Raw genomic sequence first — 18,726 nt, 5'->3', positions numbered from 1 at the left:
ACAAATCTGTATGCTGATTAACATCTAATTTGCATACATACTTATGTAACCCCACCCACTCCAATGGAATTGTGGGATACCAACTTTAAAACACAAACTGAAGAACTGACAACCAAAACATGGCACCAGAGTTCTCCTGCAGCCATACCAATGTCCCATTAGCTGGCTATTTTGCCCCATTTGCCATAGACACTAATGTGTGCATACTGCTTTGCTTCTGCAATGATTAATTGGATTTTATTTTTAAATTTTACAGCAAAGCAATACAGAAACACTTATAGACATCTGGTAAACAAAGCAATACTGTCTCACAATGAAAACAGGCTTAGCATTAAAACTTCTCTGTCCTTGAAACTCACATTCATTGAAACAGCATTGAAACCCACACCACATCCAAAGAAAATGCATCTGGCCAGTGGTGGATAAAGATTACCTTTGGGCCGTTTTCAAATCTTCAGCCCCTTGCACACAAAACAAGAAACATACTTATGTTCTTTTCTTTGATACACCTTCCTGACTTTATTAAATTATATTCCTTGTATAATACAACACACTTGCTAGAGCACATTTTAAATGTATTGTTTGAACATTTTTTCCAGTAGGCTGTACTGTAGGCAATGAAACAAAACACATGAACCAATAATGACAAAACTGCCCAGTTCAGAACATTTCCATCATAAAAGTCTACTTCCACACCCACACTATAAATAGAATGACAGTAGTGTAATCCATAGGCATCTTGCACAGTGACTTGCACTTATTTTCAATTTCATTTCTTTTTGGGGGGGGGGGGCAAAGGGTCAAAAACCAAGGTCACATTTTAAACATTGCTTGTATAATTTTGAAAAATTGCTAGAATAACATGTTGTTACCACCATGCATTTCACTGGCAAGTTTTGAACCCAGGACCCTATGCACTACAGTCAGAACATACCACTATGCCAAATCAGCAGCTTCCTGAAACACAGGAAGTCTGAAACTTAATGGCTATCATTTAGTGAATTCATTTCTCACTTCTCACCATAGCTGTCAACCTCTTAGCACAAAAAACATTGACAAAGCCCATAATGAGGGAATACAGATTCAGTTCTCACTTCTCACCATAGCTCTCAACCTCTTAGCGCAAAAACCCTAGACAAACAAAGCCAATAATTAGGGAATACAAATTCAGTTCTCACGTCTCATCATAGCTCTCAACTCTTAACACAAAAAACCTGGACACAGCTCATAAGTGGTGGTGGCTAAGGACTTACCAGGAACACATTTTAAACATTGCGTGTATAATTTTGCAAGGTTGCTAGAAATAAATGTTGTGTTACTTATCACCATGCATTTCACTGGCAAGTTTTGAACCCAGGACCCTATGCACTACAGTCAGAACAACATACCACTATACCAAATCAGCAGCTTCCAGAAAAATAGGAAGACTCAAGACTGAGACTTTAATGGCTATCATTTAGAGAATTCATTTCTCACATCTCATCACAGTTCTCTATGGCCCAAGCCTCGGTTGAAAATTGTCACTTTGGTTCTCTTCACTTGACTAGTTGCTAAGTATCACTTTCCCTGTGCTAAAATTTCACCTTCCAGCTCCTATCAACCTTTCTCACTGCATTAGCTCTCCACCATGTCACTTCAGTGTCATCTGTTGAGATGATCCACATGTATCTGTCATTTTATGTTAAGGACAAATCTTACTCACCATTTTAACTGCAGCTCTTGGTACAAGACTCATATGTGCAGAGCTTTGTGTTTTAATGCATTTCTATTTGAGTGCATTTTTAACATTTTTAACCCTCCTCATAAACTTTGTGTACATGTGACTGTATAAGAAGTCAGCACCACATACAGAACACCAGATGAATTTTATCTGCATTATCAAAATAATCAGTTCTACCGCAGAGTCTATTGAATCCTAATAGGCAAACTGTCACTGAAAACTCTACCAATGGAAGGGGCTATTCATAATCTTAGTGCACATCTTCATATTCTCAACCTCTTGGCACAAAAAAAACCTTGGCAGAGCTCAAAATTGGTGGTGGCTAGGGACTTTAGGCTCTTTTTACCCTGTACCGAAGGTCAGACTCCTTACTGTGAAGGCATTAAGGTGGGCCTAGGCCCAAACGTTTAGATTTGAACAAAGTAGCAAAAGAAGTAGGCAATTGAATTTTAGTACACATTGATTAAAAATTAGAACACACATTCACTTCCTTTCTAAATGTTATTTTTAGAAAAAAATAAAGCCTGGAGACTTATGAGGATCCTCAGATATTTTTCTGCAGCAACAATGATTTGTGAAGGAAGACCAGTATAGAACATTATGGGATTGGGGAAGTACTTGACAGCCTAAGAATATTATTGATTTATTGAGCAATCCTATTATCTATCGGCTTTGTTTTACAACTTGCTGAGGGTGGATCCTCTCTGTTCAGACTATGCTACAGCCTCATACAAGCAAACAGAAACTGACCAGCCATATGCACTTAAAAGCCCAAGCACTTTGCTAGTAAAACAAATCCTCAAAATAGGATACAAGAAATATACAGATAAAAACTTGAGCAAAAGACTTTCTCTCTACAGAAACTGAAGTTTAGCGACACTGTTTTTACAGATTCCTGTACTGAAGCAAGACAGTCAGCCTCAGATCTCAATTCACTCTGATTTCCATTCACTCCCTCATTAATTGCGTTTAACTGAGCAATACTCTTCTTTTTTACTTGGCACCATGATTTACAACACCACTACCTGTGAGACACTTATCCACAAGTTCTGAATGACTGGTCCATTATAATCAACAGCCATTTACATAGTCATGCATGAGGTAAGCAAAAGTTCAACAAGATGGCAAACAGTATTTTCCTCAATTACAGATGAACCTCCCTGGATAGGGACACAAGAAGGTTTACTGCTCTTTCAACCAAGTTTGATATATTTTTCCCTGACACTTGCATGCCTTTCACCTGCTATACTTGTGACATTGTGCACCACACTATAAAAATGCCACTGACAGCTTGCCAGTCCTTTTTCACCACTCATACAGTCCAGATCTCAGTTCCAACATCTGTCATGAAAACATTCCCATATTAATGTCTGAAAACCTTGCATGCTTATGCGACCCCCAAATTATGAACCAGGACATATTATAGCAGCACCGTCTCTGCTGCCTGAAAGAAGATCAAGACATGATGTACTCCTATGAATACATACATACACACACACACACTGAGTAAAGATCTCGGCAAAGCTTCTAAATAAAAGAAATCCTTTCCGCACACACTTCTTCTCCATTCAGCCAGGAGTGAGTAAATCCATTTTGGTGATTGCTTTCTGTTCCCACTCGCTTGGCGAGCCTTCTAAATGAAAATACATCCTTGCGTTCTGTTCCCATTCGCTCAGAAAGCATTTGAACTGGAAACCCAGAAATATGTGCGTGGCGTCCAAAGCTTGATTCCGACAGGCTGGTAGCCCTATTGAGCTGACGTCATCACGCACGTGATGACATCAGCTTACAAAGCGCGAAAAATTAAAAATTAAAAAATAAAGAAAAAAATCGGAAATGAAGGGGTGCCACTCTGGAATAGTGGCACCCCATTATTTGGACCCCAAAACTCTGTAAACACAGAGTAATTCGGGACAGTTGGGAGGTATGGTGGCATAGAGTGACGAAAACTTGACTACAGTCAATGTGAGCCAAGTTTGATTGTTGACTTCAGCATTTCACAGAGTCAGGCAGTGAGAATGTGTGGGTCCATTTGGGGGATCTTTTCAGGCCCTCAGTGAGGCCAGTACTTGGATAGATCACCAGTTTGTGTATGTGAAGGTAAATTTAGGAGACATAGCTGTCCTATAGCTGGGGTCTGCCATGTCATTACAGACCAAACCTCGTGACCTACCTAACTGTTCAAGTAGGTAAGATATCAGCATGCAAGGGGGAAGGCTTAGAAAATGAACTGCTGCTAGCATATGTAATGCTACTGGCTGCTATCTGCACTCTGTACTTGTCTTCCTGACTGCTAACAATGGCCTCAGCCAGAGAATTATACCAGTTATGAGTGTAGTTTGACCCAGTCTACCTTTGTCGATCAGGTGATGTCAGGAAGGAGCAATGGAAGAGCAGCTGTTCAGTAGATGATCAGCTGCAATAGAAAAAAAATGGCCAGTGTCTAAAGTACAGAGCTGTATAACAGTGTTTATCTCAAGTGGGTTAGAACTGGATTGAAATGGACAAGTATGTCTTTTCTGTGGTATTTCAACAAACAAAAAGGAAACCCAGTCTTACCCTTCTACCCTTTTCTGGGAAACTAGAAGAGATGTTCTTCATTATATAACCACAGCAGTAGCTATATATTTGGGACTCATCTGGCCAAGGATGCCAGACATCCAACCAATCTCCAAAGCTTCAGGCTCCTTGCTGGCACACAATATGTCTGCCCTTAACACAACAGTAAGTGCTGGTATAAAAGGGATGTATGGGTGTGCTAAAATGCAAAATATTCATGCTATTAATAAGTTTATGCAGACTTTTATCAGCTTAGTGGTATTTAGTACAGGTGGTCAGCTTAATTTATACCACCAGGCACATAAGCATCTCTATTTGGCAACCTTTCTGCTTCTTTAGAGAAATTTCACTATCTATCTCATATGTCTATTAGAAAGGACAAGTGGGTCCTGTGGTAGGCATATTCCTGTTTTTGAACGTCCAACAAGAAGGGTTAGTGACTAGTAAAACAAAAAACACTGGTAGTACCAAAAGTAAAACCACCATGACTTTATTAACATTGAACATAAACTGACTAAGCACTTTCACCCATGTAGGGCATCTTCAGAGTCAGTTTGTCACAGCTCATCACAACCTTTAAATATACATTTCAATTAACACTGATATCAAATACTAATTGAATACAATGATTCTATTATGTATACTTTGTAATTTAACCCTTAGCTTTTTGAGTTAGTTGACTTTGCAAGTTTTTTTAAAAACACCAAGTACACAGTTGTCATTAGTGTATCTACTTTACATGTGAATTATTTCAACACTTGAATACTGGAAAAACATTTTAGAGATATAAAAGATATAAAGAATATAAAAGAAATATATAAAAAAAATGTAAAAAGTGGTATATAATATATAAAGTATATATAGAAACTGTATATGTACACAAAAGTCAGAAATTCTTTGTTGTTTCTAGTTTCAAAATGTTAAATGCATGTTGCCTTGTGTTTTAGTATACATATTCTTGTTTTTGTTTGGCAAATTTCTTATAAGGTCATACATACTACTTGTGTTTTTTTCCCTTGGTGAGGAAAACAGCATTAGGTCATATCAAAGTTGTCTGCCTTTTACTCCTAAATCTACAAGGGTTCTTAACCCTCTGTGCCAAAGAAATTGGATAGATTTATAGAGTACCAGATTCTCAAAAGATTCTTTATAGAAGTTTTGTAGCAGAACTTGACATTATTTCTTTCAATGGTAACAGAAGCAATAAAACCATTTATTTGGCCTATCCTATCCCAAATGACAAGACTAGTTGCATCTTTGAGAGGTTAAGCCAAAAAAAAAGTCTGTGCATCTTCTACGTTTGCTTTTATTGTAATAAATTGCCAAACACACGTCAAATACTTGGCAATTTTGTCTTTGGCTAACCTTCCTAATTCAGTACTTAAATAAAATCCACTTGAAATGGTTAATTCTGCTTTCCAAGTCATTCAGGACACAAGTAAGTGTGTTTATGATGCTGTCTTCAGAGCTATTGCTCCTGGAACTGTCATGCATAAGAAAGCCTGGTTGCAAATACATTTCCCAGAAGATGTGAAGGTTCAGTTTTAAATGTCCTATTTTTTGTAGTTTTTAAGTATCCCTATTGAGAAGGTTAGATGATGTGGGGATAGTGAATCAGGAAGTGAAGCAGATTAGCAAGGAGGAAGTAAGGACAGCTATGAAGAGGATGAAGAATGGAAAGGCTGTTGGCCCAGATGACATACCAGTGGAAGTATGGAGGTGCTTAGGAGAAATGGCAGTGGAATTTTTAACCAGATTGTTTAATGAAATTTTAAGTCAGAGGATGTCTGAGTAGAGGAGAAAAAGTGTTTTGGTACCTATCTTTAAGAATAAGAGTGATGTGCAGAGCTGCAGTAACTACAGAGGGATAAAACTGATCAGTCACAGCTTGATGTTATGGGAAAGAGTAGTGGAAGGCCAGGAAAGAGCACTACAGATGCAATATTTGCTCTGAGAGTGTTGTTGGAGAAATACCGAGATGGTCAGAAGGAGTTGCATTGTGTCTTTGTGGACTTAGAGAAAGCATATGACAGGGTGCCTAGAGAGGAGTTGAGTTATTGTATGGGGAAGTCGGGAGTGGCAGAGAAGTATGTAAGAGTGTTACAGGATATGTACAAGGGTAGTGTGACATTGGTGAGGACTGCGGTGGGAGTGACAGATACGTTTAAGGTGGAGGTGGGATTACATCAAGGATCAGCTCTGAGCCCTTTCTTATTTGCAGTGGTGATGGACAGGTTGACAGATGAGATTAGACAGGAGACTCCTGTGGACTATGATGTTTGCAGATAACATTGTGATATGTAGTGAGTGTAAGGACCAGGTTGAGGAGACCCTGGAGAGGTGGAGATATGCTTTAGAGAGAAGAGGAATGAAGGTCAGCAGGGCTAAAACAGAATATATGTGTGTAAATGAGAGGGAGGGTAGAGGAATGGTGAGGATGCAGGGAGTAGAGTTGGTAAAGGTGGATGAGTTTAAGTACTTGGGATCAACAGTTCAGAGTAATGGTGAGTGTGGAAGAGAGGTGAAGAAGAGAGTACAGGCAGGGTGGAATGGGTGGAGAAGAGTGTCAGGAGTGATTTGTGATAGACTGGTACCAGTAAGAGTGAAAGGGAAGGTCTACAAGAGGGTAGTGAGACCAGCTATGTTATATGGGTTGGAGACTGTGGCATTGACGAAAAGGCAGGAGCCAGAGCTGGATGTGGCAGAGTTAAAGATGTTAAGATTTGCACTGGGTGTGACTAGGATGGACAGGATTAGGAATCAGTATATTAGAGGGTCAGCTCAGGTTGGACAGTTTGGAGACAAAGCAAGAGAGGCGAGATTGCGTTGGTTTGGACATGTGCTGAGGAGGGAGGCTTGGGTATATTGGGAAAAGGATGCTAAGGATGGAGCTGCCAGGTAAGAGGAAAAGAGGAAGGCCTAAGATAAGGTTTATGGATGTGGTGAGAGAGGACATGCAATAGTGGTGTGAAAGAGCATGATGCAGAGGACAGGAAGAAATGTAAACAGATGATCCGCTGTGGCGACCCCTAACGGGAACAGCCGAAAGAAGATGATTGATAAAGATTTATTGTTTGGAAAATTCCTCATCTAAAGTGCTTAAGAAGCTAGGAGAGAGATGCAAGTCACTGCAATGTGTCAAACAACTCTCTTCATCATTCCCAGATGTCAAAGAAATCATCCATCCTGCCAGGATCTTTCTTTTGAAAATTCTTTTAATCTATTCAGCAAAAATCTTCCAAGCAGCAGTGCAAGAAAAAAAATGCATAACAACAGTGAAAAGAAAGGAGATGAAACTTAGACAACATCGCTCAGAAGGCCTCGTTCCTCCTCATTGCTCCTGGCAGAGGTACCACAGGTGTGGTTCCTCTACATCACATCAATTTCTACTGACATGCAGTGGCATCTTTTGATCCCATCAAGTCCCCCTTACATCGCTCCCTCCCTCTCTGAATTCTTTTCAAATGAAAAATCTAAGGATGTCTTTGCCTCATAATTCTCTTCTCCCCAACTCAGCTTCTTTCCAAAATTGCAGGCAATCTTTTCTGCTGTCTTCCACTTTGGAAATCAATAGCATTAGATTCTTTGGTGCTAAAAAATATATAATACAGCTGCAAGTTCCCTCTCCCTCCAGTGAACCAAATTTATATTTTATTTCAAACCTACTTCATTGGGTAATATGTAGCTAGTTCCCACCATACCTCTCAACCTGGAAACATCAAAAATCTGGACAAGGTCCATGAAAAAAGGTACAAATCTGTATGCTGATTAACATCTAATTTGCATACATAATTACGTAACCCCACCCACTCCAGTGGAATTGTGGGATACCAACTTTCGAACACAAACTGAAGAACAGCCAACCAAAATATGGCACCAGAGTCCCCCTGCAGCCATTTCACTGTCCCATTAACTGGCTATTTTGACCCATTTACCATAAACAATATGTGCATAATGCTTTACTTCTAAAATGATTATTTGGATTTTATTTTTACATTTTACAACACAACAATGCACAAACACTAATAGACATCTGCTAAACAGTGCAATACTGTCTCACAATGAAAATAGACTTGGCATTAAAACTTCTCTGCCCTTGAAACTCGCATTCATTGAAACAGCATTGAAACCCACACCACATCCAAAGAAAATGCATCTGGCCAGTGGTGGATAAAGATTACCTTTGGGCTGTTTTTTCAGATCATAGGCCCCTTGCACACAAAACAAGAAACATGCATGAGTTCTTTGATACACCATCCTGACTTCAAATTATATTCCTTATATAATACAGCACACTTGTTAGAGCGCATTTTAAATTTATTGTTTGATCATTTTTCCAGTAGGCTGTACTGTAGGCAGTGAAACAAAATGCATGAACCAGTAATGACAACACTGTCCAATTCAGAACATTTCCATCATAAAAGTCTACTTCCACACTATAAACAAAATGACATTAGTGTAAGCATAGGCATCTTGCACAGCTTCTCATACTTACTTTCAATTTCAGTTTTTTTTGGGAGGGGGTGCAAAAGGTCAAAAAACAGGGACACATTTTAAACATTGTTTGTATAATTTTGGAAAGTTGCTAGAATAGAATTTGGTGTTACCACCATGCATTTCACTGGTAAGCCTTGAACCTAGGACCCTATGCACTACAGTCAAAGCAACATACCACTATGCCAAATCAGCAATTTCCTGAAAAATAGGAAGACTGAAACTTAATGGCTATCATTTAGTGAATTCATTTCTCAACCTCTTATCACAAAAAAACTGGACAAAGCCAATAATGGGGAAATACAAATTCAGTTTTCACTTCTCACCATAGCTCTCAACCTCTTAGCACAACACAACTGGACAAAGCCAATAATGGGGGAATACAAATTCAGTTCTCACTTCTCACCATAACTCTCAACTCTTAGCACAAAAAATCTGGACAAATCTCACAAGTGGTGGTGGCTAGGGACTTACCAGGGACATATTTTAAACATTGCTTGTATAATTTTGGAAAGTTGCTAGAATAAAATGTTGTTACCACCATGCATTTCACTAGCAAGTCTTGAACCCTGGACCATATGCACTACATTCAGAGCAACATACCACTATGACAAATCAGCAGTTTCCTGAAAGATAGGAAGACTGAAACTTAATGGCTGTCATTTAGTGAATTCAGTTCTCACTTCTCACCATAGGTCTCAACCTCTTAGCACAAAAAACCTGGACAAAGCTCATAAGTGGTGGTGGCTAGGGACTTTAGGCTCTTTTTACCCTGTAAATAAGTGGTTGGTGTTCACTTTTGGGATTCCCAAAAGTAAATATTGTTTTTATATTAATTATGATTTCCAAAGTCCACTTTTGTTTCCCTATTAAAATAATTGTATTAACGAAAGTATGCAGTTTATTCATATCATTACATTCTCATATTATTCATTTCCTTTTCTTTCTTATTGCATGGCAAGTCTGATTTTATACCTTCACCTGGCTGGAAATGAAGAAATTGTCTAGTGGTGTATCAGAGCAAGTTAATCTATTTTATTTCTGCCTTTATCCCCTTGTCAAAAAATGTTTGCATGCATCTCCATCATATTAAGGTTTCTGTATGATAAATTATGATAGTATACTCCCTGGTTCATGGTTAAAAAAGGACTGACATCATCTTTGCTGCCTACCATATTAGCACAGCAAATAGAGAGATAAAAAAGTCAGAAACTTCAGGAAGTCAATGCCAAAGAACAGGCTGCTGACATTTCACAAATAAACAAGTCAACAAAGAAACCAAATTTGGCATAAGCAGATATGCCTACTCCTAGAGCAGCATTATGATGTAAAAACCTTTAATATGAATAGTCAAGTCTCATTTGATTGACACACAATTATTCAACCACTAAGCATCTGAAATCTTTGGAGTTTTCTACTTAAAACATAATGATCTCAAGGTCAAAAAACAAGTTTTTGCCAGGCAGCAAACCCTTCTGTACCCCCCAGTGTGACAGTAAGCCTTCAGACTACACACACACACACACACACACACACACACACACACACACACACACACTCACTCACTCACTCACTCACTCACTCACTCTTCCCTGAAAGTTTCTTTACTTGCCGATTCCTGTTCTGGATTCTTTCTGTCCAGAGTGCTGTTGCCATTCTCGCAGGACGATTCCTTCCTGTTTCCCGAACATAAATCCATTGCCTTTCTCGCAGGACGATTCTTTCCTGTTCCCTGAACTTAAATAATCAATTGTCGTTCTTGCAGGACGATTCCATCCTTTTCCCTAAACATAATCTGTTTGTTCCCGCAGGCTGTTGCTGTTCTTGCTCACATTTGAGCAGCCAGGCCAGCCAGAAATGCGTGCATGACGTGAGCTCCTTGAGCTCAATTCTGACAGGCTGGTAGCCCTGATGGAGCTGACATCATCGCGCACGTGATGAAGTTAGCTCAAAAAGCTCAAAAAATAAAAAACAAAAGAAAAAAATTGGAAATGAAGGGGTGCCACTCGGAAATCATGGCACCCCTTCATCTGGATCCCAAAAGTCGGTAAAAAACGAGTAATTCGGTACGGTTGGCAGGTATGATTCCCACTTTACAACAAAGACAAGACTTCTGCTCAGGACTGCTTCAGATCTCCTGAAAAGAATACACTTGGAGTCCCATTTTGGACCGCTCAGGACTGCATACTTTTTTTGGTTCCAAAATTCAGAATGCTGACATTACAAACCTTCTTTCTCCTAATGTCAGAGAATTCTTCATCAGTAGATCACAAGGATGCGTATTTACTCTTTCCATTTCACAAAAAGTACTGATGTTTCATCCAGTTCTTTGCCTTGGAATTGCACTTTGAGTTTACATTTTTACACTTTGGTCAGTCTACTGCACCGGTAGTCTCAAGTGCTTTGCCCCAGTCATAGCCTTTTGTGGCATTTGTATATACCAGCACCTGGATGATTACCTTATCTCAGTATCCTCAAGCCAAGACATTCTGGCATCTATTCAATTTACTATGCAACTCTTCAACAACCTAAATTTCAAGCTAAATATGAAAAAGTGATTATTGATCCTTGTTCACAGGCTAGTCTTCCTACCTTGCCTTCTGGACACATCTCTGATGATGGGCTTTCTACCCCTGGAAAAAAATGCTTTCTTACTATCACTGCTGTATATCAATTTCTCATCAAAACAGGTCCATGGGAATGGAATTTCTGAGAATTCTAGGCTCTATAGCTTCATCCATTTGTAACGTCCAGGTAATAGCCCACCAGACTGCCAACAGTAACGTGATGTCCCTTACTATCCTGGTCAGTAACTAAGGAGCTTCAATCCTCCCTACTAACTCCAGTGTGAGACCATCACTTAAACAGGAGTAAAATTTCACAATTATCCCCTAAGAGCACAACAGGAACACACAGTAAAACCTGGGACTGGACTGTATACTTCTCTCTTAATGTGACTCTATTGCACACACCAGAACAATGGGTCCCACTTTAAGACCTCCGATACACTCACACTTAAATAAATGAAATCTCACATATCCAAACACTTCTGGGAAAGCCTGACTCAGATTTTCAGTTGTGCCGCTTTCCCAAAATAACACGGTAACATGCTGCCACCAGTCAGTAGAGCCTACGTGCCCTTTTAAAGGGGTGTCCAATTATGAAAATTAGATATTAAAACAAATTATAGCAAATGACCTAAAGCAGCCAGGCTTTTGGAGTGTCCTGGGCAATTATCAAAGCAGGTATAAGCACTCTCAAATGACTAAAGAAAACAGATTGACCAGCCACAATGTAAGTTAACAAAAATATTTAATAATAAGCAAAATGGTTAAAAATATAAAACAGTAATTTCCAATAAACAAAAATAACTCAATCACCAGGAAAATGAAATCACTACAGAAGGATAGACTTCCAACATGTAAAAAAAACCTCTTGATTAGTTATAATTCCTAACTGACTAGAGAACAGTGTCCCTGATTTAAACTAAATTATTACAATAGAGCAAAGACAGGCTTATAGTTCTTGGTTAGTCCTTTTGGGTATCCACTGCACCATACAACTGTGAACAACTGACAACTGCAAATGGCTGTTAACTGACAACATCTATAACTGACTTCAGCTGTCTTCAGCAGGCTCTTTTATAAACTAGCTTAATTGTCACAACTGTTCTATTTCTAATTTTCATTTCGTATTTTGAAAATCAACCAACAGCTGTTTCTAAAGTTCCTTCGTGTCTTTCAGCCTCTGACAGTAACACACAGCAACTCTTAACATTCTGATTACATCATTTACAGATCAGCTGATTCTGAGATAGTCTGCATTTAGAATCTTCACAAATATGTGCAGTTAGAAATGTAAAGGAGCACTGCTCATGTCTTCAAAACATTCTGTGCAAAACAGATTATAATTCAGTATCTAAGAAGTTATTTACAGTATCATAGCTAGTCATGCTGACATATAATACACAGGTTAATCTGAAATTATGTACAAAATTTCAGCCAGACATGCTAGCACAGATGACAGTGTCTAATTTCTTCACACATTCTCCTGTTTCTTTTTCCCAGACTACACAGTGGTTTCTCAAGTCCATCTGTGCCAGGCATCTATATCGCCTAACCTTTCCAGGTCCTTTAGTGGGTAGTCCACTGTCCACGGTCGCCCCGATATCAATATAAAGGCTGCGTCGGTCAGGGCGATTTAAAACTGACGCCAGACGCCAGGGTACAAACGCGCATGACCGCGCCATATCAATATTTTTTTTTTCTTGCTCAGTCTCATACCGATGTGAGAAAAAAAAAGTAAATAATTGCTCTTGTGGGAAACAGATACCCGCATAGAATGTGGCCCTCTTGCAGGATGGCCTCAGAGGAGAGGGCAGGAGGGGGCTTCTCAGGTTACTACTACCTCCCTCCCTCCCCTCCTTGCCTTTTGCCTTCTGTTACTAAGGCTTCAGCCAGGGCAGGCAGGGTTTACTTAGTTCAGTTTAGTGTACTCTACCCTAGCTCTTGCCCAAGAATGCAAGCAGCATATTAAAAAAGAGCAAGATGATTACTACTTGATTAGGGGTTCTAGCCCCCTCCTGCTAAGAGACCTAGGGTGGAGCCTGAGCTGGGTGAGGATTTTTTTCAAACTCTTTCATTCCATGAGGGAGCATTTAAATGGGAAGGTCAGGACTTCTCTGATTCCCAGGAAAGCTTAGGGAATTTGGATAGGTGCCTGACGCTCACAAGTATCTTTTAAGTATCTTTTAAAAGTCCTAGGGCAGACTGAGAAACTGTTAGCCAGGGCCTACAGGTTGTAAGGCTTCTGTTGTTAAGAACTGTTCCTACAGATAAGAGGCTAGGAGGGCAGAGAAATGGGAAAGAAAGTTCACTTCTTTCCACTTTGCTGAGGGCTCTTGATTTGCCAGGTCACATGTTGGAAAATACCAAACTCCCTTTTTTCACAATTGAAGGTTAAGGCTGATGCTCTGGCAGTTGGTATTGATTGTAAAGAGTTGCAAGATTGTTTTGATGTGGTGTGGGTAAGGTCTTTGCAATATGTGGTTGATTGTGTAGGCTGTACAGGGTCTGCCTGGGGTGCACTGGGACTGTTCTAGGCACGCCTGGCTGAGCTGGGGATCTTGTCTTGTCTTTGTTAAACAAAAAAAACAAGGATTTTAGATTTACAATTTACAATTGTTTGTTTGGTTTTGGTGTTGAGACAGTCTTAAAAAAAAAAAGAAAGAAAAAAAGGCTAAGTCTAAAGATTTTTTTTTTTTGCAAGTCCTCCAAAGTTTAGTTAAAATTGTGGCCCTAGGGGGTGTGACGTGATCCTTCTATGATTCCCAGTCTAGGGGTAGATCTAGACGTGGAAAGGGCAGAGCTCAGGGCTCTTTCCTCAGAGCAGACCCAGCAGACCCAATTTTCTGCTGCCAGAGCCTGCAGAGCCTGCTCCGCTGGCAGCACCTTTGGGTTGGCACTCTTCAAAAAAAAAAAAATTAATTTAGACAGATGGGTATTGGATGGGTGACACACCACACCACAGGGCTACAGGTTTCCATCCTTTGCCTCTTTCTCCTTTCGCAGTTCCTCCTGCCCTCCTCTCAACAGGGAACACAGACAGGTTTCTCTGTTGTTCCAACTAGGGGCCATACAGCCGGGTCCCCCTCTGCCAGAAGTGGCCTAGATTTTATTTTCTCACTTTTCCTAAGTACCAAAAGAGAGAACACGGAGACCATTTGATTTTGATTTATCTATCCTCAACTATCTACATATCTCAGTTTCAAAAAAATGACGCTTGCAGCAGCTTTTACCTCTGCTGGGCAAAGATCATTGGATGGTAACTGCTCAGCTTCTTTCTTCTGGGAATACAGATCTATCCTTATTTGGATGATACTGACTGCCTGATTCTGGCTCAAGGGAGAAAGAGCTTCGAAGTCATTTGGAGTATGTGATAGCAGTGCTAAGATGCCCTAGGTATTCTGTGAACAAATAAAAGTCCAGTCTAGTCCCTCTCAAGACATGTGCTTTCTGGGTGTGAGACTGAAATCCCACAGTGGAAATTGGATCCTCATGTATTTCAGAAATTGACAGTGTCATGGGGAACAAGGTCACAAAGGGACAAGCCAAGGATGATTTAGATTGGCCCAGATTGGCACACTGGCCTACTGATTACGAGAGTTAGCAAAGGAAGCCTCCCTAGCCCTTTGCCTGCCTCGATCCACACACCTGTTGTCAGGAAGACAGCCATTTGCTCAATGTCAACTTCACTCTTCTTCACCTAACAGCCTGGCATATTCTGTTTTGAACCACAAGTTTTTTTGAACGTGATAAGAAAAGCTAGAAGGCTAGAGAAATAGTAGATTTTTTGAGAGATTTTTAAGAGATTTTACAGCATGTTTTTGGAGTTTAATTTTGATGTTTCTGAGCTCACTTTTAATATCTTTCTTCACAAGTTACTGTCCTTCTTGTTGTCCTTCTTTCATGCTGCTCATCATGCTGCAGCAATTTCAGCCCTCACTCCATTTTACCACCATTGTTTGTTTCCTTTCTTTTTGCAGGGCATTAGATATCAAGACCCCATATCAGACCTACTCCTGCTCTCCCTCCTACTTTTGTGTTGGCAAGGTTCCTCTACAAAAACTACAACCTTTAGAGCCTGACTGCTGAGCTGAGTTGAAATATTTTATCATATTTTTAGCTTTTTTATTGGCCATTACCTCAGGCAAAGGGTTTTATTTTGCAGGCCCTTATGGCAGTTGAGCCTTTCTTGATTTTCCATAAAGATAGGTACGTCATTATCCTAATCCCTCCCTTTATGCCTAAGGTGGTTTCAGTGGCTTTTAAACCAGACTTTTCATTTACCTACTTTTTTTTCTATTCTCCATTTAGTAAAGAAAGAACTTGATTGGTGAGTCATTCAAGTCCTTCTAAATTTAGGACTTCTCTTTTCTTCCTCAACTCCTCCTCAGTCACCCAACATTGGTATCATTGAACCTTTCCGATTTCTATTCTCAATTTTGTAAAGGAAGAACTCACTTGGGGAGTCAGTCAAGTCCTTGTAAATTCAGGACTTCCCTTTTCTCCACCCACTCCTCTTCAGTCACTACAGACACCTCAGACGTCGCATGGAGGGGGTGTTTCTAGGAATCAGGGTCCAGGGAATTTGGCTTCATTTCAGAAATAAACCTATAAATATCAAGGAAATGATAGCTCTGTTAAAAGCTCTCAAAGTTCCAAATCAGCTGACTGCACCTGAACCAGTGTTAGTGATAACAGACAACATGACAGTGATGTGTTACATAAACATGGGAGTGAGATGCTGTCCCCCTTTTCAGACAAGCCATAATTGCTTGGGATTTTTCAGATTTTCATCATTTGATAAGCACTGCAGTATCCTAAGCTAGAAAGGTAGTATCCTCTCTAAGATATAACAGCCAGCCAGGTTACAAAGCTTAAGGGCACCTTTCATGGGCAAAGACCGTTGAAAGCTTGGACAAGGCAGGGGCAAAAAATCAGCTGACTTTCAAGGAGCAATTGTTGGTTAGTGTTTCTCCATTGATGGGCAAACGAGTTCCCTTCAGGGAAAAATCTTCCAAACATCATCTGTTTTTTAACAATCCAGTGCTTTTCTGACAGAACTATTTTATTTTTGCTAGGTTTTTTTATATTGCCACAAGGCATTCCTGACAGTTAAATGAGTTTGTTAGTGTCTATTTTTTGTGTAAACGTTTGTTTACAACACATTTACTTAACTCTTAAATGATAATCATTTCAAAATATTGGTTTTAGGGACTGGGGCAAGTGTGTTCTGTGTCTGCCATTGTGTATTTTTTTAAGAAAACACTACTCTTGTGGTACTTGCCTTTTAGCAGGGATCTCTGGCATTGCATACCACACTTCAAGCTTCTTTCTCAGCTTTACCGTCAAACAGATTACCCATTCCTCAGTTCTTTCTTCTGCCAGGCATAAGAAGAAGAAAATTGTTAAATAGCCTTTGCAAGTTTAGCAGGCTTCTTCATTACTTTAGTTGCAGATGAGTGACACTGCAGTGGCCATTTCAGGTTCCTCAGACCACTCATATTTTTTGTTTCCTCTGGTGTAGTTGTCCCTTCATCTGCCATAAACCAGGGGTTAGACATGCCCAGTGTGGCTGTTGGAGTGTCCTTTGTAGGCAAGGGAGAACCACTCTTGTCATTCTTGGAGGAAGGAACAGGGAAAATTCTTCTCTGTCTGGCTGGACTAATATGCCTGTTCCCTGTAGTGATGTCCCTGACACAAGTCATTCTGCTTCTGTGGATGTTCCTATTAAAAAGAAGTAGAAAGTTAAACATTTATATTTTCCTGCATCTGTTACATTAGATAGGGAAGATTTATTGGGCATAACTCAGGGTTTACTTCAGGCTCTTAACTCTTCATGTTCTGGTTCTACCATTAAAATAAATTTCTGTAGATTTCCAGTGTGATGGATAGGGAATTGAATTTGAGAACAAATTAAGTTATTTCCCAGCAGGCAATAGATTTTGATTCTGAAAAGAGTATTTCTTCTAATCTTCCATAGGAAGAATTTTCCTTTACTAAAACTATTTCTACAGTGATTTAATATTTTCAATGGGAACAAAATGACATTCCAGTTTCCTTGTAAAAAGTATTGTGATTTATTACAACTGGAACTTCCTCAGCCTGGTGCTGTTCCTCCTGTATTTCCAGCTTTTGGAGTATGTTTTTTTATTGCAGACTACAACATGCCTGGCTGTCATTGTAGAACCTAAGAAAGCAGCTAAGACTATATAAGGTTCCTCAACCTTACCAGTACGTATTTTATAATACCAGATCTCACCCTGCAGTGATTTCCTTGTAAAATCGTTCTGCTGGTAAACATTTAATTAATGCTAATCCCTCTCCTTCCAACAAGGATGGGAAAGCTTTGGGCATGGCGTATTCTTCTGCCACTCATTTTTTTTTAGAATTCATAATTGTCAAGATCCCATGTTAAAAATATTTGCTTGCTTCCTTTGAAAATATGACCGACATTGCTGCAATTTTTCCTCCTCCAGCAGGTAAATCTGTAAATGCTGTTACTGATTCTGTCTCTCAGTTAAATAAACATTCTGTGAAGAGATTCTACAAGTCTGTTGGGTCTATCTTGAGAGATTTGCATTGTTTCTTTCTCAAAATTTGCCTGTAGATGTAAAAGCTGAAATTTTGAATTCTCCTCTTAGTAGTAGTGTATTTTGGTCCATCTGCTGCCAAGGTCCTGAAGAAATGTGGAGAGAGAGAAAGAGAAAATCTGATTCTTGGGGCACCTCAGATTTTTCAGCCTTCCTTCACTAAGTTTGTTACATTTTTCAAACCTAATTCAGGATGCTTTTATAAAAAGCAAAATAAGCAGACTCTACACATTTCAGGTAATCAGACCTTCCAGAAACAAAGTCAAGCAGGCTCTAAAAAGGGAGGTGACTTTTCAGAAACAGTTAAACAGGCTCTAAAAAGGGAGGTGCCTCCCAGCAGCAAGGACTGTCCAACAAGTCTGAATGACTATTGGTAACCCCCCCCCCCCGAAAATCCCTTATTTCTTCCCCCCGAAATCTGTCTGTTTCTTTCTTTGACGACATAATCTCAGACAAATGGTTACTAAAAGTTATCCATCCGGGTACAGTTGACAGTGCCAGTGGGAGTCCTTGCCTATTTTTTAGGGAATCTCTCCTCCTTCACTTGCTGGTTCATGGGGTAATAGAGCCTATCTGTCTGTCTCTTGCAGGGAAAAGTTTTTAATCCATGGTTGTTTCTGGAATTGCAGTTTAGAACAGCAAACACTTTTTAGTGCTGCTAAAAAAAAAAAAAAACGAACATTCATCTGTGAATGTTCTCCTTAATGGAATTTAGGCTGGCTGTTTTTTTTTCTGTGAGATCACATTGCAGAGATGAGGGAATTAGCCTGTGTTACTTGTTTTACATCACTTTAGATGC

General features: G+C 39.6%; 1 protein-coding gene across 1 annotated transcript in view; it reads left to right on the top strand.

Moving 5' to 3' along the window:
• The window catches only part of MAD1L1 (mitotic arrest deficient 1 like 1), a 4,750,917-nt gene that overhangs the window by 3,202,049 nt on the left and 1,530,142 nt on the right, over positions 1–18,726 (top strand). The window lies entirely within an intron of this gene.

The sequence above is a fragment of the Protopterus annectens genome, chromosome 12.part0 (genome assembly GCF_019279795.1).
Source record: "Protopterus annectens isolate FY-2018-M chromosome 12.part0, PAN1.0, whole genome shotgun sequence".
NCBI lineage: Eukaryota > Metazoa > Chordata > Ceratodontiformes > Protopteridae > Protopterus > Protopterus annectens.
Note: the sequence above shows the minus strand (reverse complement) of the source record. Positions and strands in the feature narration are given on the sequence as shown.